Genomic DNA, 21,748 nt, shown 5'->3' with positions numbered 1-21,748 from the left:
AGTTATAGGTCTACATTTTATATCAGCCTACTGAATTAATCTGTTCAAGGATACAGATTTCCGTATTGGTTTTAGATCCTCGTGGAATTCATTAAATATATTGTATACACATGGCTCCTTCCCATAAATGACTGTATTTGGTATCAAAGTCTTCTTTAGTACATATACACTGTGTCTGTGTCCATTACTTTATATGAACGGTTCTTCATTATTAAGTGGAAATTATTTAAAACTGGTTAGTGATTAGGTGGATCCAGCACATTACTGAGGTTGAGCTAAAGCAGAACTGCTTTGTGTGTGTGTGTGTGTGTGTGTGTGTTTGTGTGTGATAAGCAGCTACCGCAAAGTACCTTTTATGGGAGAAGGAGAAGTGGCTTGCTGAAAGCCTAATCAGTGAGCATGTGGCATAGAGAGGGCAAGTTGTCACTCAGCTCCTTGCTTTTTAGTTGTTTTAGCCTCTGGTTTTACCACTAGAGGAGGCATGTGAATGTATAGTTGCCTCTGGCCAACCTTTTTTTTTCTCCTGACATCTTGGGAGTGCAGCATCTAGGACCACAAGTCCAGCCATGCTCCTCCCTACCACAAATATTCTTGGATTCCAGGGAATGACTGAGAATGTGTTGTCCTCGTTCACCACATGCTATTGTCTAGTTGGTTACAGCGGATTTTTGGTGATCCTATTCTTTGGTTTTATTTAATTCTGATTTTTTTTTTTTTTTTTAAACCTAAGAGTGCCTTCCTCAGAAAATGATTTGCTTTTTCGTTGTTTGTTTTTTTGTTTGTTTGTTTGTTTTAACTCCCACTGATTTCTCTGTATTTATGTTCTCCTACTTCAGGGAGAATGGCATCTGCTTCTTTCTGGTTGTCCTGAAATTAATTTCTGCTGCGGCTTGTCATTCCAACTTGTGGAATTCTGTAGGTTCATATAATTATGAAACTTCCTAAATCCCTGAAATGCTGAAGACACAAACTTGGAAAAACTCTTTTAGTTGTAAAACTATTTTTGGTCTTAATTTATCCTAGTCACCGGGACTTTTTGGGTGTTTTTGCACGTATGTATGCAGAAATATTAATGTGTTTGTTTATGTGGGGCTATGCCAGTCCCCACTGGAAGTATATGTATATTGTATATGTGCTATAGTTCTTTTCTTTTTTTTTTCTTTTAAGATTTTATTTATTTATTTATTTGTGAGAGACACAGAGAGAGGCAGAGACACAGGCAGAAGGAGAAGCAGGCTCCCCAGGGGGATTCCTATGCGGGACTCGATCCCAGGACCTTGGGGTCACGTCCTGAGCTAAAGGCAGATGCTCAACCACTGAGCCACCCGGGTGCCCCTTTGTGCTATATTTCATTTATTAAATCTGAAAAATTCAGAGTTCCAAAAGGGTTTCATATAAGAACAGAAATAAAATTATTTTAAAATCTAGTTTAGATTTTCAGGGAAAATAATGTTTTTACTGTATGACAATTATTTGTTATAATTTGAATTTAATGTACCAAGTCTAAGAAAAGAATAGAAATATAACTATGGAAGTGGTAAAGCCTAATAGTTTCTTAACCAAAAAACCTCAGAAGCCAATATTACCTGCTTAGAAATATGGACTGATACGTTTGAGATGTTTCAATTGTTAGGTCACTTTGAAAATGGTAAATATATGAAATTAAAAGTGCCCTAATTGTTTTAGATTAAGTGGAATAAAGAGAACAGTGGAACCTTTTTTTTATTTCAGAACCTGGCCCACTGTCTTGCCTGGGAGCAACCTTAGCCACTAAGAGAATCAGAAAGGACAGGAGGAGGAAGTTGTCACAATACCCCGCTCCTGACACCTAGCATCAGGATCCACCTCCTTTCTGACCTGATTAGCCCAGGGAGTCTAGTCCTGTTTTAACCCTTTCTCATCCCATGATCCCGCCTGAATTACTTTTTCTCAGGTCACTAATATATTTAGGACTTTCAGCTTGAAACGGGGTTGCAGATTTGTTTGCCTCTCACAGTTAAAAACAAATCATTGTCCATATTTTTTTTTTAAGAAGATTTTATTTTATTTATTCATGAGAGACAGAGAGAGAGGCAGAGACACAGGCAGAGGGAGAAGCAGGCTCCATGCAGGGAGCCTGACATGGGACTTGATCCCGGGTCTCCAGGATCATGCCCTAGGCCCAAGGCAGGCGCCAACCCACTGAGCCACCTGGGCTGCCCATCATTGTCCATATTAAAAAGGTAAGGGATTTTAAGATAAGTATTCAAATTTTTGTAAAGATAAAAGTCTGACAAAAGTGGGCTGAGTTCCTGCATGACAACTCTCTTGGCCTGGCTTCTGGGTAAGCCCCCTAGTGCTCCATTGTCGTGTTTCTTCCCGGTTGCAGTTAATGTCTTCTCTTTCTTTCTTTCTCATTCATCCTCCATGGACGAATGTTCCGGTTTCCATCTTCCCAGCCCTAGAAGCTCTGACCCAAAAGGGGCTGTGATGTAGGTAACTCATGTAAGAATCATAGGTATTTGAAACATGTAAGACTAGAGGTAGATTAGAAAAACCATGGGAGGGGCACCTGGGGGGCTCAGTCGGTTAAGTGTCACCTTTGGCTCAGGTCATGATCTTGGAGTCCCTAGATTGAGCCCTGCAGCAGGCTCTCTGCTCAGCGAGGAGTTTGCTTCTCCCTCTCCCTCTGCCTGCTGCTCCCCCTGCTTGTGCGCTCTCTGTCAAATAAATAAAATCTTAACTCCCCCCCCCCCCAAAAAAAACCCCTGGGTGTCATTCAGGGGTGAGGATAAATAGCCCTAGAGATGTTTTAGTTGTTCATGGTTCTGTTTTTAAAAGAAAAATAGTGGTAGGCTCTTGATTGATCTAGTCACTATGATTCCTAGTGTCTTCGTGGCAATTAAGTGCCATTAATGCTTTATGAAAACTCTCAGTTAATCATACTGTGACTCAGACATCCATGCTCCCCTGGTTCTCTGAACCCAGCTCCTCCAACATGATGGCAACAAGCTTTTCTTCCTATTAAATATATTTTATTGTGCTTTTCAAAGTATGCTAAGGAATTCTGTGCTAAATGATGAGAAATTCAGCCAAGCTGTTTCTTCCAAGTCAGATATTGGCAAAGTTGTGTTTCTGCTGTGGGCTGTTCTTGGTTTTCTCTCCTTGCCCTTACTGCCCTCAATTAGCTCGTGTTTCTGCATTTTTTAATGAACCGATAAGAGATCTTCTTGGCAATAATGCTGTTTGATCTTACTCATAATACCCAGAGCTGTTATTATGAGTAAGTTTAGGGGTTTTGTAAGTGATCTTATTCTCTGGCCAGGGAACTAAATGACACATGGGTTAGACCCCCTGACATGGTAGGGGAACCTCCATGTGGAGTTGAGATGGAATTCAGGGAAGAGCAGGGCTGGAGCTTAATCAGGAAAAAGGTATATTAAACAATGGTAAAATAAACAAACAATGGTGAGAAAACAAGGGGTGGAGAGATTTCTAGGTGTTGAGATTTGGAATAAAAAAATTCAAGTGGTGTGTAAATCAATTATCATTAGCTAAGAAATCGGGAACTTTTAATTTATTTTATTTTATTTTTTAATGATTTTATTTATTTATTCATGAGAGAGAGAGAGAGGCAGAGACACAGGCAGAAGGAGAAACAGGCTCCTTGAGGGGAGTCCAATGCAGGACTTGATCCCAGGACCCAGGATCACGACCTGAGCCAAAGGCAGACGCTCAACCATTGAGCCACCCAGGTGCCCCAGGAAATTTTTATAATTGGACTTTGGTACTACTAATTTCATTGGTTTGTTGTCTGTAATACTTCCCCAGTATGGAAATTGGCAAATAATTCATAAAGTTGAGGAGTAGGGAGACTGGTTTTGTCAGGGAAAGGCTTGGGGATCCCTAATTCACCAGAACTCACAGTACTTGGCATATAGTTGTCGCTATGGCTAGAATTTGTGACTATGGGAGGAGATAGAGCTAAATTAGCAAATGAAAAAGGCACATGGGGCAAATCTATAGGAAACCAGGCACAGCCTCGCAAGAGTCTTTTCTCAGTGGAGTTGTCAAAGGGTGTGCAGAGATCTTCTGGCATTGAATTGTGACAATTATAAAATGTTGGCTACCAGGGAGACACATTAGAGACTCCGCATCCAAGGTTTTTGTTGGAGGCTGGTCACATAGGCACCCTGTCTCTATCATGTGCTGAAATTCTAGACTCCAGAAGGGAAATAGGTGTTCAGCATAAACCATATTATTTGTACAAGCAGCATAGGCACATTGAGCTCTTTTTATCAGTGCTGGGAGTAGTAGGACCCTCTCAAAGTCCAGGTTACCAGATGTCAGTCAAGGGCCAACTTGATAAGCAGGCCTTTCTCAGGTAGCAGTCTCTTAGGATCATTGTCTGCACATTAGTAGTAATAGTGACACAAATTATTGAGTATCACATATAGACCAGTTGCTAAGTACTTTATATACATTATTTCATTTATTCTCCAAAACAAGCATCTTATCAGTGCTCCCACTTAAAAAAAAAATGAATGCACCAAGGCTTAGAAAATTTAAAAACTTGTACAAGGTCATTCACTAGTGAATTGCAGGGATATGTTTTTAAAGTCTATCTTTGAAACAACCGTGATACTCTGGGGAAAATAAGAAAAAAAATCTATTAGGTTTCTCTGTAACACAGATAAGCTTTATTTTAAAGCTTTTGAGAATTTTTAAAAAAGATTTATTTGTTTGTTTAGAGCGAGTGGGACGAGGGATAGAGGGAGAGGGAAAGCGAGAATCTCAAACAGACTCCACACTGAGTGCGGAGCCTGATGTGAGGCTTGATCTTATGACTGAGGTCATGACCTGAGCTGAAATCAAGAGTCAGATACTTAACCGACTGAGCCACCCAGGTGCCCTGAGAATATTTTTATTTACTACTTTTGGTTATAATTTTAAAAAAAACTTCTTTTTGGTTGAAGAAAATCACTGCTAGGCAAGGTTTTTGTCCTGGCTCTGCCACTATCTAATTGGACTTTATAAATAATATTCTTCAACCCATATATCTCTTTACACTCTCAACTCCTCCTTTGTCATTTCTATTTCAACACAACACACATCTGATCTTTAACCTACTGCCATGAATTCACCCTCCTTTAGCTACAACCTTATAGCCATTCCCAACTCCATTCTCTTGTTGGATTACTTCCCTATTTGATTCTCCTCTTAGACCTTAATATTTTATTTATGCAGCCATCATTGGGATTTTTAAAACCTGTAGCTTTTCATCTCCTAGATTCAAGTAAAAACTCCTTAGCTTGGAGAACAGAGTACTTGATACCAGTTTTCCATGTCTTCCCTCTTTCCATTCTCCACCTCCTATTGTGTCTTCTACCTACAGTTTCTCTTTCTCAATATACCTTTGTTAATATTTTTCAGTGTACTTGGAGTGATGTATTTCTGTACCAGCCTGTGAGGATCCATCTGTCCATCCCATTATCTATTTTATCCATCAGAAATGTGTTGAGTGCCTAGCAAATGCTCATCTTTTCTGACTCACCTCAGTGCCTATCTTCTCTGAAGCCTTTCCTGTATCCCTCTCACCAAAGGGGGAATCCCTTCTGCCCACCTCAGCTCTCTGCACCCTGTGTGTACATACTTTTGTTGTTGGCATCTTGGTTACCTGACTTTATTTACATATCTGTGTCTCCCATTGGACTTGAAGCTCTTTGAGGGCAGGGCTAGTAGCTTTTCCATCTTTGTATTTCTGAGAGTCTAGTGTAGAGCTGACTACTAAGTACATGATGGATGGCTGGATGGATCAAAGGAGGAATGGGCAAGCCTCATCCTTTAGAAGCAGGCAGGACAGGTTTATCTTAAACATACGTCATGATCAACCAGAAAGGTTGTCACACTGCTCATATGTAGAAGAGACAGGATTTGAGGCTCTCCTATAATGCACAGGTGCTTCCCGTGCTTTATTCACGTACCCTTTGTAATGAGATTATTGGAATTTTAATCTTTTACACAGGTTAACTGTTAGGATGGTAGAGGCAATGAGTTATATAATTACAATGACACACGTTCCTTGAATACCCTGGTCAGCCGCCCATATTTCTGTCTTTTGGGTCATATAGGGTTGTTCTCTTGACCAAGCCTGGGAACCTGGAGACTCTTAGTGATATAGAGATAAGAGCCTATTAAGGTTCTGAGATGATGTGATGTTTCCTTTTTAGTTATTTATTATCTTAAGCGAGGTAGACCTCCCAGTGGGAAGCATAGCGTTACAGGGCCCTTCTAATAACTATCTGAACATGTATGACTTCTAGCATTTCTTTAGGATTCTGGGGAGTGGGTGTGGAGTGGGGAAAATCATTTCTTTTACAGGTCAATTGGAAGCATTTGCATCAGACTTAGAGGTTACTAGGTAGTTCAACCAGCTTGTAAAAAATGGGATAGCTCTAAATACTCCACAGACAATATAATAGTGTACTAGGGTTTTTTTTTTTTTTTGGCTTTGGAAATTCTCAGCCATGTTATCCCATGAAAACTCATTTTCTTATTGGCAGTTGAGCTTCCTTGTTTCTGAAATTAGGTTGTAGCAGTTCCATGTCTTGTGTCTCAGTTTCCTTTCTTGTGTCTCTTCTCCTACTTCTCGGTTGTATCTGTTTTATATTCTACTGACTTGGATCTGAGTTTCCTCATCATTAGTCATGTTAAAGGGGGAAGATGCAGGTCTGAAGTCCTTTACCTCCTTAATTTGCCAAATTAATCTATTTTTATGTCATAAGTTACTATTTTTTTCTCTAGGAAGTGGAAACTTATATAATACTTTTTTTTTTAAGATTTCATTTATTTATTAATGAGAGACAGAGAGAGAGAGAGAGAGAGAGAGAGAGGCAGAGACACAGGCAGAGGGAGAAGCAGGCTCCTCTCAGGGAGACCAACGCAGGACTCGATCCCATAACTCCGGGATCACGCCCTGAGCCGACGGCAAATGCTCAACCGCTGAGCCACCCACGCATCCTGAAACTTATTTAAGACAGAAGAGGGGGAAAATGCCACTCGTGAAATTGTTTGGGTAACTTTTTATTTTGCTGTAGTTTCAACTTAAAGAAAAATTGGAAGAATAGTGCAAGGAATTCTCAAGTATCCTTTACTGAGATTCATGAATCTCAGTTGCCCCATTTGCTCTCTCGTTCCCTTGGTCTCTTTCTCTTTGTGTGTTGTTTTCTGAACCATTTGAGAGAAAGTTGTAGACATTGCCCCTTTTACCACTGAAAGGGTCTTTGTGTTTTGTCTAGGAACACAGCCATTCTTTTTTATAACCGCAGTATGATGATCAAAGTCAAGACTTTTAACACTGATATAACACTTTGATCAAATCCAGTCTGTGGTCAAATTTCCTTCATCATGCCACTAATGACTTCATAGCTATTTCTCAACCTCCTCCCCTTGCCAAGTTCAAGATCCAATACCAGTTTACATATTGCATTTTGTTGGTCAAGACAAAGTTTTTAAATGTCCGTGGTGCAAGGAGAAGAGTTGTATAGAAGAAATGCTGTTTTTTGGTTACATACTATGGAATGCCAGCTATCTTACAAATACTCAGTGATTATGTGTGAGCGTCCATAAACATGAAATCAGGTTTTTTGTGTGTGAACGTCCATAAACATGAAATCAGATCTAAACACCGTTATAGTCTGTTCTTCTCTCATTCTCATGGTCATCATTAGGAGATGAAGATCCCCCTCCTGACAAAGAGATTATTTTAGCCTGGTCCATTAGGATGAGTAAAAATGACTTATTCTTGTTTCCATATGTTCCTCCCACCTTCAGTTTTAAGTTTTTATTCCACCATCTTAAAACAGTTGTTAGGCACATAAGGCATATTATGAAGGACCGTATAGTATTAATAATTATTAGTCAATGAAGTAGGAGTTTAATCAGAGGTTTGGTGCTTGTGCTACTTAAAAGTAGAAATAATAAAAATAGTTCACATTTTGCAAAACATTCTTGGATCTGGCTATCCTCACCGTATTTTATTCATTGATTATTTGAGACAGAGTATAAGGAAAATCAGTATTTTTGTTCAGATAGGCTATTACCTAGTTTATTTTATTCGTAAGACTTAGCTCTCAGCGGAGTGCCTGAGGGGCACAGTTGGTTAAGTGTCCAACTCTTGGTTTTGTCTCAGGTTATGATCTTGGGGTCGTGGGATCAAGCTCCGCATCTGGTTCTGCGCTCAGTGTGGCGTCTACTGGAGATTCTCTCCGTCTCTCCCTGTCCCTCTCCGACATGTGCGCGTGTGCACACACTCTCACTCTCTCTTTAAAATAAATAAATAAATCTTTCAAGAAAGACTTAGCTCTCAGCATTTTTTAGTGATATCAAAAAATCAGATTTCCCTCAAAGTTTTATTTAGCGACTTTCCCACTGAATGTATTCAAAAGACTTGTGCCATAGGCACTGAAGGCAGTTGGGAAAAGACCAAGTCCCAGAATGTTTGGAAATGGCATCACTGTTGAAGAAATAAACATAGTGTTTCTTCTCACCTCTGGTTTCCCACCTGCCTATCTTGAAAGAAACTTCTCTTCATTGGAAGTGTGTCAAACTTGTTGCAGTTTTTGAAAAAAACAAAAAACAAAACAAAACTATATTTGACATCATGAATTTTGTAACATATGAGTTTTATTTTTTCCCTGTTGCATCATGAACTACTGGGCTGGGGATTCTTAGAAGTCTTTGAAGCTACTTCTGTAATTAGTAGTTTCTAGTGTTTGTTGATGAAGATAAGTATGATGACACTTATCCTGAGGGACAAAGAAGAGGCCAAATAAATTATATGTGTGGAGGAAGCTGAAGGTGGATTATTAAATTATATTATTAAATTATTAAATTATATGTGTGGAGGTGGCAGAAATGTAGATTTTAGGGGGTGGCGGAGGTTGGGGAAGGGTTGGAGGCCTCTACTTGGCCAAGGGTTGGAGTATGAGCAATGTTGGCCAGGGAGTGCCTATTCCATGCAGGGGGAGCAGCATGTGCAAAGGCCATGGGGTAGAAGGGGATTTGGTATGTTTGTGGAACTGCTCTGTTCTAGAACTATATAGATTTCTGTAACAGTTGCCCATACAAGGGGATAGTTGGTTTGTTAGTAATAATTATATAATTTTAGAGCTTGAAGGTATTTTAAAGAATGACCCTCAAATTTTTCACTTGTGAGAACTGAGGTTAAGGAAGTGATCTGCTCGAGTTCACCCAGTAAGCTGATTGCTAAGCCTGGACCAAGACCCGGATCTGAATGTTCCTGAGTTAGCCTCTGATTGTACTGCCTTAGTTCGGGAAGGGATGTGTTTGGGTTGCCCAAGTAGGTGAGAGCACTTACACAGATGGTAAAATATGGTCATTCACAGACTAGACACTATCCAGTGATTCTTCAGGTACCTTTGCTTAAAAATACTGATCACTTCTCTGCCTTTGCAGAGAAAGAGCAAAGGCTCTTGCTGCACGTAATAGTTTTCTTCCCTGTAACTGTAGTACCACCCCCATCAGTCGAAAGTGTCTTGCCCTTTTAAAATTATTGTTAAATTTCTTTATATTTTTATTATTATAGCCTTTTCCCCCCTCATGAACTACATAATAATCTTCTCAAGGGCAAAGGTTGTTGCCTCATAATTGAAACATATCACACAATGCCTTGTACCCATTGGGGTCTCAAAAAAGTCTTTGTTGGCAATAATTATGATGGTGGTGGTCCGTTAGTGTTCTGAGGAGCAAAGAGATCTTTAAAGACGTTGTGATAGTTATTTCTCATGCAATTTTGTTGTTGTTGTTTTAGTTAGGAGATGCATTATTTAAGTGTAGAAACAAAACTTCTTTCTTAATTTGGTATTTATTAGTGTTATCCTCTCCCCCAAATGGAAATGTGGACATTATTTTAAACAACCAGAGTCTCAACTGTCAGAAGAAATCACCCAGCAATTTAAGAAAGTGAAACTGCTTGTTGAGTTGTTTCTGGGCTGTTCAGGACATGCTAAGTCTTAGCCATTGGTCGATGCTGGTCAGGTGCCTGTAGAGGATTATCTGCAGAAGGGAGCTTAGAAACACCTGTGTTATTCAGCAATTAATTCTGACTAATAGGAGAACTCCTGCCATTGTTGGCATTTAGGTTTTGTGAATACAGTGTTCTTCTCAGATAAAATATTGAAGTTTGATAATTACTACTTGAGATAGTTAAAAACATTGATATTGTCTTATTACTAAAGCCATTTACTTTAAAAATTTTTAATCATAGAGAATTGTCTATAATGCTTACATGATTCCACACTACTAAACACCTAAAATGAAAAATTGTACCGAATGTAGTTGCTTGCTAAATAAAATTAAATGTGTAAGAGACTTAAATCTCTCAAGATTTTTAATAGATTAAAAATTATCCCCTCCCCCTCATTATCCTAGTTGTATGAGAAAATGTTTTTCCATTCTATCTTGATTCCACATAACCACATAGGTACAGCTGTGCCTTAATTTTATTTGCCATAAAAAAGGAACATGAATGGGTATAATTCCTGGCTCATGAGATTGTAATGTGAATTTTTCTTATTTTAGTTTATCTATTTTTTATTTTTATTTTTTATTTTTTTAAAGATTTTTTTAATTCATTTATGAAAGAGAGAGAGAGAGAGGCAGAGACACAGGCAAAGAGAGAAGCAGGCTCCACGCTGGGAGCCCGATGTGGGACTCAATCTCGGGTCTCTAGGATCACACCTTGGGCCAAAGGCAGGCGCTCAACTGCTGAGCCACCCTGGGATCCCCTGAATTTTTCTTATTTTAGAGGGATATGTAAGTTACATATATAATTGTATATTTATAAATTATATATAGAATTGTGTACTTATAAGTTACAGAACTTATATATCAAAGAATTATATATTTATTAAATATATTTATTTAAATATATATTAATATGTTTTTTATTTGTATATTTTGTGGCAGAAGAGAGGCCATAAGTCCATACACTTTTGTTTGTTATGTGGGACTCACCTTATTTGTTTTAGTTTATTCATTAGTGGTACAACAAAGATTTACTATGTATAGTATGCTAGGGACTGGGGAATTAAAAGATGCATGATTCTGGCTTTGTTAAGCTTACAGTCTGGGTAAGAGATAGCTCTACTTTTATAGGCTCATAATGACTGACTTTTTTGTTTTTTAAGATTTTATTTATTTATTTATGAGAGACACAGAAAGAGGCAGAGACATAGGCAGAGGGAGAAGCAGGCTCTGTGGGGAGCCTGATGCGGGACTCGATCCCGGGACCTCAGGATCATGACCTGAGCCTAAGGCAGGCGCTCAACCGCTGAGCACCCCCAGGTGCCCCCTGACCAACTTTCTTATGCTGTATCTGCTCTACTTTGGAGCTGGAGTTCTCATCCTTCTGCTCCACCTATTGTTTGCCTTGGCCTATGACTTTTCACTTCACTTGCCCTTGGGTTTCCAGGTGTAAATGGAGTAGTTACACATACAGGATTTCAGGGTTTCCTTCTGTTTTTCCATTTTTCTGTAGATTTCACAAAAGTACAAGGGTTTTGCATGCATGCTTGCAATGCTGTGTTCTCTGTAGCCTCCCCATTAAGTGTATCTGTAGATAACCAACCCATTTACCCACCACTTATTTTATAAGTGAAGAAACTGGGGGACAAAGTCAGGTCAGCTTCTCTGAATCGACATCCCACTTGAGTAGGTGAACCAACATGTCTTATCTTTCTGGCTAATGTGCTATCTGTTAAACCACATTGTGCTACTGACCGCAAAGGGGGACTTCCTTAAACATAACTCCACTGACCACCTGTATACATAGTTTCCTTCCTCCTTCCCTGCTTTGGCTTTATGTATCAGCCCTTGAAAAGGGAGTTCTTTTAATATTGTTGGTTTGTGTTTCTTCTTTCGTCACTGTTCCACTGTGAGGTGGTGGGAGTCTATGCAGGCAAGTAAATTGGAGTTTGTGGAAGAGAAGGAAGAAAATATTTCTGGGAATGGTTATATGAAAGAAGTTGAAAAGGGTTATACTTAGGGGCACCTGGGTGGTTCACTGGGTAAGCATCTGCCTTTGGCTCAGGGCATGATCCCAGGGTCCTGGGATCGAGTCCCACATCGGGTTCCCCGCGGGGAGCCTGCTTCTCCCTCTGCCTGTGTCTCTGCCTCTGTATCTCTCATGAATAAATAAATGAAATTTTTTTTAAAAAAAGGGTTATACTCAGATGGTAACTCTTAAGAACTTTAAAGTGGATTTGGTTAAATAGTTCATTGCAGAAATACTTAAAGCTGTTCTTCAAGTAACTCAATTCAGTATGAATGTATTCACGTTCATAGTCAACCCTAACAGGAGAGAACAGTGTCACCACTGAGAAGGACCTTCTCTAAATCTTCTATAATAGATTATTAAGTTTAACATTTTTTTACAAGAGTAAGCAGATTTTGGGGTTAGTTCAGTCCTGACTAGGATTGATTATAGTACATCATCAAAATAAATGGTAGAGATTTGAATTTTTTTGGAAAAAGAATGAGTAGCTTTATGCTAAAGGTCAAATATGTAATTCAGAATTTCTTTTTAACAGGGTCATTATTTTCACATGTCACATTTAATCACTTTCTAAGGATAGAGGTTGTGACTGAAATATCTACAGGAAACAAAACCAACATCCAGTGGATGAAATAGTATATTTCCTGAGGTTCTGGAATCAGCTGCTATCAGCAGTTTTCTGTTCCCTCTTAATAATAGGGAACTTCAGTAGTGGTCTGCAGCCCATTTCCAAGTTAACAAGAATTTCTTTGTGTTTGCAAGTGAGAGATTATTACCATGGACTTTGGAGCCAAATTACCTGGATTGAAATCCTAAATTTCTTACTTTTGAGCTTGTATAATTGGACAAGTTACTTAAGGTCAATGCCTCACTTTTCTCATCTTCAAACTGGGGAGAAAGTAGTACCCCATCCCAGGTTTTGATGAGTGAATGGGTCACTACAAGTGAAATGGTCAGGACAGCTCCTGGCATACAGCAAGTGCCATATAATCACCTGCAGTTGCTGTAATAGCTATACACACAAGACAGGTTGCCCGGTCACTCGCTTTTGTCCTTTTTTGGAATGCATTTCAGGGTTTTTGTTCTTGAATCTGACTTTTCCCAGATCCAGACATTTTTGCAATAAGTATAGCTGTGCCGTTCTCCTGGTGTCGCAGGGGGTCCACTCTTCCCATTGATCTCAGTTGCATTTTGGGACTGGGGTAACTGGTGGAAATGCATACGCAGAGCAGGGCTACTTCACGTTCCAGGCATCTCGGGGCCTGTGTTGGTAGGACTCTCATTGGGGACCGTCTGCTCTGAATGTTTTCCCCTGGGTGTGTGTGTTGGTGGAGCACGTGACAGCGTAGTGCTCGTGAGAGACGTACTGTTCCTTCAGTCTGACATTTTCATATACCGCAGGTGGATCTACTATGAAGTTAGAGAAAAGCAAGCCTTAGAGGCTTAATTCCAGAACCCTTTTTCAGGGTCCTGGAAAGATCCTAGCAATTTTCTACTCATAATTTTGCACTTGAAAAAAAGAGAGCCTTCTACTTAACCTGTATAAGCATCAGGCCACTCGAAATCTGGATCTAAATCGAACTTCAATAAAAAAATTTTTTTTTAAATAACAAACCCTGGATCTGTTTCTGCAGAGCAGAGAAGGCTTTATTTGCTCTAATATCTGACCGTGTCTACAAATTCTGTCAGTGAAATACTTGCAGGCGTCTCTGCTGTACGATCACTAAGGAATCAAGCACATTTCTAATTAGCTTATGTTCTTAAAAGTCTTCCTTTCAAGAGCAGAGTGATATATGTCCACCTCTCTTACATTTATTTCTCTTTAATATTTTCAGAGTTGTTTTTTTAAAGTACCGTACTTTTCTTGTTAAATGAATTCCTGAGTGTTTATGGTTATAGGTCTTCATAGAATGTTTGAATTAGGTATTGTGAACATATAATCAAGCTCTGGATCTTTATAAATCTATTGTGTAATTAACCAGTATACTGTGCTATTTCTAAATATGACATAGAGGCACAATTTTCTATTGCCAATTTTGCTATAAAAGGGTTATTTTCTGGGGCACCTGGGTGGCTTAGCGGTTGAGCATCTGCCTTCAGCTCAGGTCCTGACCCCGGGGTCCTGGGATCGAGTCCCGCATCGGGCTCCCTGCAAGGACCCTGCTTCTCTCTCTGCCTGTGTCTCTGCCTCTCTCTGTGTGTCTCTCATGAATAAATAAATAAAATCTTTTGAAAAGAAAAGGGTTATTTTCTGTTACATTTAATCCAAATAATGAGAAGAAAACAGTTTTTAAAAAGTTAACAAAAATAAAAGCATCTTAAATTCCAAGTACAAATATTCAAAAGGGTGGGTGGGATTAAATATTTCTTTGCTGAGCAAGCTATAAATGGTGTATGCTGGAGGGAAAGATTGATGGGGGATGGTGGAAGAATGTACATAACCGATATCTGCAAATTTTCTGAATCGACTGAAATATAAAATGTAAAGGCAGAGAAATCTAGATTTGTAATTCATAATCACTACCAATTAGTGGGGTAATAAGATTCAAACCTGGGCCATTTCCCCAGACACCTCTACCCTAATTTTCTAGCTAAAAGCAGCAACCACAACAGCAAAACTTCTTACTTGAAAAAATTAATTTAACAAAAATATTTTAAATGCCTCTTTTGTGGCAGGTACTGCTCTAGGCTGTGAGACCACAAAGGAGTAGATAAGACATATGTCCTGTTCTCCTGGACTTAAATTTTAGAGGAGAAAGGTAGCACAAAAGAAGCCAATAAATATCTCCTGCCATGATGTAAAGCAAAGCAGGATAGGAGAGGTGGAGCCTTGCATGCATGTGTGTTTTTTTGTTTTTTTTTGTTTTTGTTTTTGTAGGTGATGGTGGGAGGAATGGAGATCTTAAAAAGAGCAAGGCAGGCCACATGGAAGCCCTGGGGGAGGGGAAGCCAGGAATGCAAGACCTCAAGAGGGTCAGCAGGTGCTTCCTTGCTCAAGGAACTGCAGAGAGCCTGAAGTGGAACAGGGGTGGGGTGGGATGTGTTGGGGAGGAGGCCCCCAGTCACCACACCCCACGCATGAATGGCTTTGTGGGCACGGAAAAAACTTTGGGTTTTTTTCTTTTTTAATGTGATAGGAAGATTTTAGAGGGTTATGAGTGGGGAGTGACAAAATTTGGCCCTTGCACATCAAGACTCTGTGGCACAGGGGGAGATGAATTGGCAGTGAGAAGGTTTGAGGCTTAGTTTCAGCTCTGCTAGCCAATTTGACCTGGGGGAGGTCATTAATCCACTCAGTGCCCCAGTTTCTACCTTAAAATAAGGATTCTGGATTATGCAAATAGTTCACCAGAATCTTTTTCATGGCCAAATATGATTCTCAGATCTTTAAATAGCTATTAAGTGTCCACCATATTGGCAGTAGTTATTGGCTATGGGGAATAGAAGACCTACTTTCTGCTCAGACTTTGGAACTTCCCTGTTCTCAGCCCTGAGCCTCACCCCTGCCTCTGAGCCGCCATGTGTGGGTGTGTGTATAGTGGTGTTTCACTGTCTTTTCTACCTGCATTTCTCTGATTACTTCAGAGGATGAGCAAGTCTGCATATTTTCAGTGTCCATTGGTATGTACTCTCTTTTGAAGTGCCCATTTAGGTATTTTTCCTCCTTTTTTCAATTAGACTTTCTACTTTTTCTTCTTTATTTTCTCCTTGCCCATATATGCTTTGCAAATACTTATTTCCACTTTGTGGCTTGTGTTTGAAGTCTCCTACTGCCTTTTTTTTTTTGGCTTATTGCGGTACAATACAGATAAAATTTACCATTGTAACCGTTTTTGACTTCAGTGGCAGCAAGTGCATTCATCATGTTGTGTGATAATCACCACTCTCTAGTTCCAAAGCTTTTCATCACCCCAAACAGAAACCTTGAGAAAGTTCTGTGTGCACTTGAGAAGAGTGTGTATTCTGGTGCTTTTGGGTGGAGGGTTCTGTAAATATCTCTTAAGTCCATCTGGTCTGACATGTCATTTACAGCTGACATTTGCTTATTGATTTTCTGTCTAGATGCTCTATCCATTGATGCAAGTGGGGTATTCAAGACTCCTACTATTACTGTATTTCTACCTTTAAGTCGATTAGTATGTATTTTGTATTTGGATTTTGTAGGAGCTTTATGTATTTTGGTGCTCCTATGTTGGGTGCATGAATATTTACAAATATCGTATCCTCTTGTTGGAATGACCCTTTTATCATTATGTAATGGCCTTCTTTGATTCTTATTACAGTCTTTGTTTTAAAGTCTTTTTTCTGATATAAGTATAGTTAGCCCAACACTCTTTTGGTTCCTATTTGCATGGATATCTTTTTCCATTTCTTCTTCTTTTTTTTTTTTTTTTTTTGAGATTTTATTTATTTATTCATGAGAGACACAGAGAGAGAGGCAGAGATGTAGGCAGAAGGAGAAGCAGACTCCCTGCGGGGAGCACGATGAGGAATTTGATCCCAGGACCCCAGGATCATGCCCTGAGCTGAAGGCAGACACTCAACCACTGAGCCACCCAGGTGTCCCCCATATCTTGACTTTCAGTCTGTTTCTTTACATCTGAAGTGAGTCTCTTGGCCCCAGTCACTGAGCCACTTCCAAGGACTCAGCAGCCTCCCCCTTGAGCTTTCTTGCTTCTTGATGCTTCTTTCCCCATGCTGGCTTTCTCCTGCCACCACCTTCTGCAGGCCATTTCTATCCAGAAAAATTAGTCATATCTTATGTCTGCTATCTGGACTCTCCACTCTCTTGACCTCTTTTCTGATTCAAGTTAAGGGTGATGATCTGCTTCCTGCTGACACTGAGGACTATATCCATATACGAATTCAACAGAGAAACGGCAGGAAGACCCTTACTACTGTCCAAGGGATCCATTATGATTACCATAAAAAGGTGTTTAAGAAGAAATTTACTTGTAATGGTACTGTAATTGAGCATCCAGAATATGGAGAAGTAATTCAGCTCCAAGATGATCAATGCACAAGAACATATGCTAATTCACAGAGATTGGACTTGCTGAGGACAACCAGCTGAAGCTTCATGGTTTTAAGTGCTTTTGGCTCACTGAAGCTTAAGTGAGGATTTCCTTGAAATGGGTCAAATTTCCCTTCTGTCTCTTGTCACAAGTTTAAAAACTTCACAGCTTTTAGACTCTTACCATTTGGGATCTGCTTTTAACTTGGAATGGTGTAACTCCTTCATGCAATAAACAGAAAAGAGCCAAGAAAAAAAATGTGAATCTCTTGTAGGCAGCATATATATAGGTCTTGTTTTTTTTTTGTTTTTGTTTTTGTTTTTTTTGTTTTAAATCCAAATAGCCACTCTGTGTCTTTTGATTGGAGAATTTAGTTCATTTACATTCAAAGTAATTATTGATAGGTGTGTACTTATTGCCATTTTGTTAATTGTCTTCTGGCTGTTTGTGTAGTTCCTTTTCTGTTCCTTTTTTTTTTTTTTTTCTTTTCTCTCTGTTGTTTGATGACTTTCTTTAATTGTATACTTATGTTCCTTTCTATCTTTTATGTATTTACTGTAGGTTTTTGCATTGTGATTATCACAAGGCTTACATATGACAACTTATATATTTTTAGTTGATAACAATTTAAGTTTGATCACATTCTAAAACTACATTTTTACTCTCCCCCATGCTTCATGTTTTTGAGGTCACCTTTTACTCTTTTAATCTTATGTATCCCTTACTAGTAATTGTAATCAATTATTACAATTAAGTAGTTATTTTTAATACTCCTGTCTTTTCACCTTCATACTACCTTTGTAAATAATTAACCCATTACTTTTAATATATATATACCTTTCCAGTGAGATTTATTCTTTCATATATTTTCTTGTTCTTCATTAGTACCCTTTCTTTGTGGCTCAAAGATGTTCCTTTAACATTTCTTGTAAGGCCATGTGGTGCTTGGGTGGCACAGTCAGTTGAGCAGCAACTTTTGATTTCAGCTCAGGTCATGATCTAGAGTTCTGGGCTCAAGTACCATATTGGGCTGTGCACTTAGTGGAGGAATCTGCTTGAAATTTTCTCTTTCTCTTTCTCTCCCTCTTCCTCTGCTCTTACTTTCACTCTCTCTCAAATAAATAATTAAATCTTGAAAAAACAGGGCAGCCCCGGTGGCACAGCGGTTTAGCGCCGCCTGCAGCCCAGGGCGTGATCTGGAGACCCTGGATCGAGTCCCACGTCAGGCTCTCTGTGTGGAGCCTGCTTCTCCCTCTGCGTGTGTCTCTGCCTCTCTCTCTCTGTCTCTCTCTGCATCTCTATGAATAAATAAATAAAATCTAAAAAAAAAAATCTTGAAAAAACAAACAAACCCACATTTCTTGAGGCCAGTTTAGTGATGATGAACTCCTTTGGCTTTTCCAAAGATTCTGAGAAACTTTGTTGGGTAGAATATTCTTGGTTGGAAGTTTTTTTCTTTCAGCTCTTTGATTTTATCGTGTCACTCTCTTATGAACTGCAAACTGCTGAAACAAGTCTAAATAAATTTAAGAGAATTAAAATCGTATCAGGCATCTGACCAGAGTGGTATGAAAGTAGTGATCAGTTACGTAAAGAAAACTGGAAAAAGCACAAATATAAGGAGATTAAACAAATACTACTGAACTACTAATGGATCAATGAAGAAATGAGAAGAGAAATAAAAAATATGTTGAGATGAATGAAAATAAAAATATACCAAAATTTATGGAATGCAACAAAAAAGTTCTGAGAGGGAATACATAGTGATAAATGTCTAACTCAAGAATGAGAAAAGTTTGAAACAAACAACTTAACTTTATACGTTAAGGAACTAAAAAAAGAAGAACAAATGAAGCAGAAAGTTAGGAGGAAGGAAATAACAAAGATTAGAACAGAAATAAAGGAAATAAGGACTCAAAAAGCAATAGAAAAGATCAGTGAAGAGCTGGTTCTTTGAAAACATAAAATCAACAAAGCTTTAGCTAAACTCATCAGGAAAAAAGAAATCTCAAAGAAATAAAATGAGAAACAAAAGTGCTATTAATAAGTAAAAACAGAAATACAGAGAATATTAAGAAACTACTATGAACAATTATATACTATCAATTTTTTAAAAAGATTTAATTTATTTATTCATAAGGGACACACACACACACACACACACAGAGGCAGAGAAACAGGCAGAGGGAGAAGTAGGCTCCTCGCAGGGAGCCCGACGTGGGACTCGATCCCGGGTCTCCAGGATCACACCCTGGGCTGAAGGCGGCGCTAAACTGCCTTCTCAGTCTTCCAAGAAGTAGAAGAGGAAGGAACTCTTCCAAACTCATTTTATGAGGCCTGCATTACCCTAATACTGAAACCGGACAAGAATGTCACAAGAAAAGAAAATTACAGAGCAATATCCCTATGCACATACACGTAAAAATCCTCAACCAAATATCAGTACACTGATTTAGCTGTATATTTATAGTATTATATGCCATGATCAAGTGGAATGTATTCCAGGGACTCAAAGATGGTTCAACATCTTCAAATCCGTCAATGTGATATGCCACATTAACAAAATGATGGATAAAAATCTTTGATCATCTCAGTAGATGCAGAAAAAGCATTGACAAAATTCAACATCCATTTGTGATAAAAACTCTCAACAGGGTGCCTGGGTGGCTCAGTCAGTGAAGAGTCTGCCTTTGGCTCAGATCACCATCTCGGGGTCCTGGGATCATGCCCTACATCAGGCTCTCTGCTCAACTGGGGGGTCTCCTTCTCCCTCTCCCTCTACCCCCAGTCGTGTGTGTATGCACACACTCTCTCAAATAAATAAATAAAATCTTAAAAAAACCCACACCTCTCAATAAAGCAGATATAGGGGGAACATATCTCAACATAATAAAGGCCATATATAACAAACCTACAGGTAACATCATACTCAGTAGTGAAAAGCTGAAAGCTTTTCGTCTAAGATGAGGAACAAGGCAAGGATGCCCACTTTCACCAATATTGCTCAACATAGTATTGGAAGTCCTGGCCAGAACAATTAGCAAGAAAAGGAAATAAAAGACATGCTAATTGGAAAGGAACAAGTAAAACTATCAGTATTTGCAGATGACATGACATTATGTGTAAAAGACTCTAAAGAGTACATGAAAAAACTGTTAGAACTGATAAATGAATTCAGCAAAGTTGCAGGACATAAGGTCAATAAAAATATCTGTTGCATTTCTACAAACTAATAACAAACTATTAGAGACATTAAGAAAACAATCCTATTTAAATTACAGCAAAAAGAATAAAATTCCTAGAAATCAATTTTATTAAGGAGGTAAAAGACCTATTTGCTGAAAACTATAAGTCATTAATGGAGAAAGTTGAAGAAGATACAGATAAATGGAAAGATATTCCATCTTCATGAATTGGAGGAATTGATATTTTTAAAATGTCTATACTACCCAAAGTGATTTACAGACTCAGTGCAACTCCTATCAAAATTCCAATGGTATTCTTCAAGAAATGGAACAATCCTAAAATTTGTATGGAAACGCAAAAGACTCCAAATAGCCAAAGGAATCTTGAGAAAGAGGAACATAGCTGGAGGCATCACCCTCTCTGATTCCAAACTATATTATAAAGCTATAGTAATCAAAACAGTATGGTACAGCATAAAAATAGGCATACAGATTAATAGGGAATAGGATCCCTGAAATATACCTAAGCATATGTGGTGAATTAATTTATGAAGAGGAGCAAGAATATACAGCGGGGAAAGGATAGTCTCTTTAATAAATGGTGCTTAGAAAATTGGACAGCCACATGCAACAGAATGATATTGGACCACTTTCTTATACTATACACAAAAATTAACTCGAAATAGGTAAAGACTTGAACATAAAACCTGAAACCATAAAACTCCTAGAAGAAAACATAGGTAGTAATCCTTGATGTAGTCTTGGCAATGATTTTTTGGATATGACACCACAGGTAAAGGCAACAAAATCAAAACTAAAGGGGACTACATCAAACTAAAAATCTTCTGCACATCAAAGGAAACCATCAATAAAATGAAAAGGCAATCTACTGAATAGGAGAAAATATTTGCAAGTCATGTAGATAATAAAGGGTTAATATCCAAAATATATAAATACAAGTCAGTAGCAAAAAAACCAATCTGATTTTTAAAAAAATAGGCAGAAGATCTGAAAATGTATTTTTCCAAAGTAAACATACAAATGGCCAACAGGTACATGAAAAAGATGCTCACCATCGGGAAATGCAAACCAAAATCACAATGAGATATCACTTCACACCTGTTAGAATGGCTATTATCACAAAAACAAGAAGTAACAGGTGTTAATGAGGATGTGGAGAAATGGGAACTTTTGTGCTTTGTTGGTGGGAATGTGAATTGGTGCAGACACTACGAAACAAATATGGAAGTTCCTTTAAAAATTAAAAATAGAACTACCATATAACCCAGCAATTCCAGGGTATTTACCTGAAGGAAAAAACACTAACTCAAAAAGGCATAGGCACCCCCATGTTCATTGCAGCATTATTTACAATAGCTAAGGTAAAGAAACAACCTAAGTAGTCATCAATGGATGAATGGCTAAAGAGGATGTGGTATGTATATATAGTGGAGTATTTCAGCCATAAAAAGAATGAAATCTTACTATTTGTG

The 21,748-nt window shown here is 38.6% G+C and overlaps 1 protein-coding gene and 1 pseudogene across 4 annotated transcripts in view; both read left to right on the top strand.

The window, feature by feature from the left end:
- Positions 1–21,748, top strand: part of TEC (tec protein tyrosine kinase) — a 131,938-nt gene that overhangs the window by 49,265 nt on the left and 60,925 nt on the right. The gene's annotated exons all lie outside the window — the stretch shown is intronic.
- On the top strand, positions 16,817–17,170 carry LOC106559633 (annotated as a pseudogene).

Source organism: Canis lupus, chromosome 13 (assembly GCF_011100685.1).
Source record: "Canis lupus familiaris isolate Mischka breed German Shepherd chromosome 13, alternate assembly UU_Cfam_GSD_1.0, whole genome shotgun sequence".
Lineage (NCBI taxonomy): Eukaryota > Metazoa > Chordata > Mammalia > Carnivora > Canidae > Canis > Canis lupus.
Note: the sequence above shows the minus strand (reverse complement) of the source record. Positions and strands in the feature narration are given on the sequence as shown.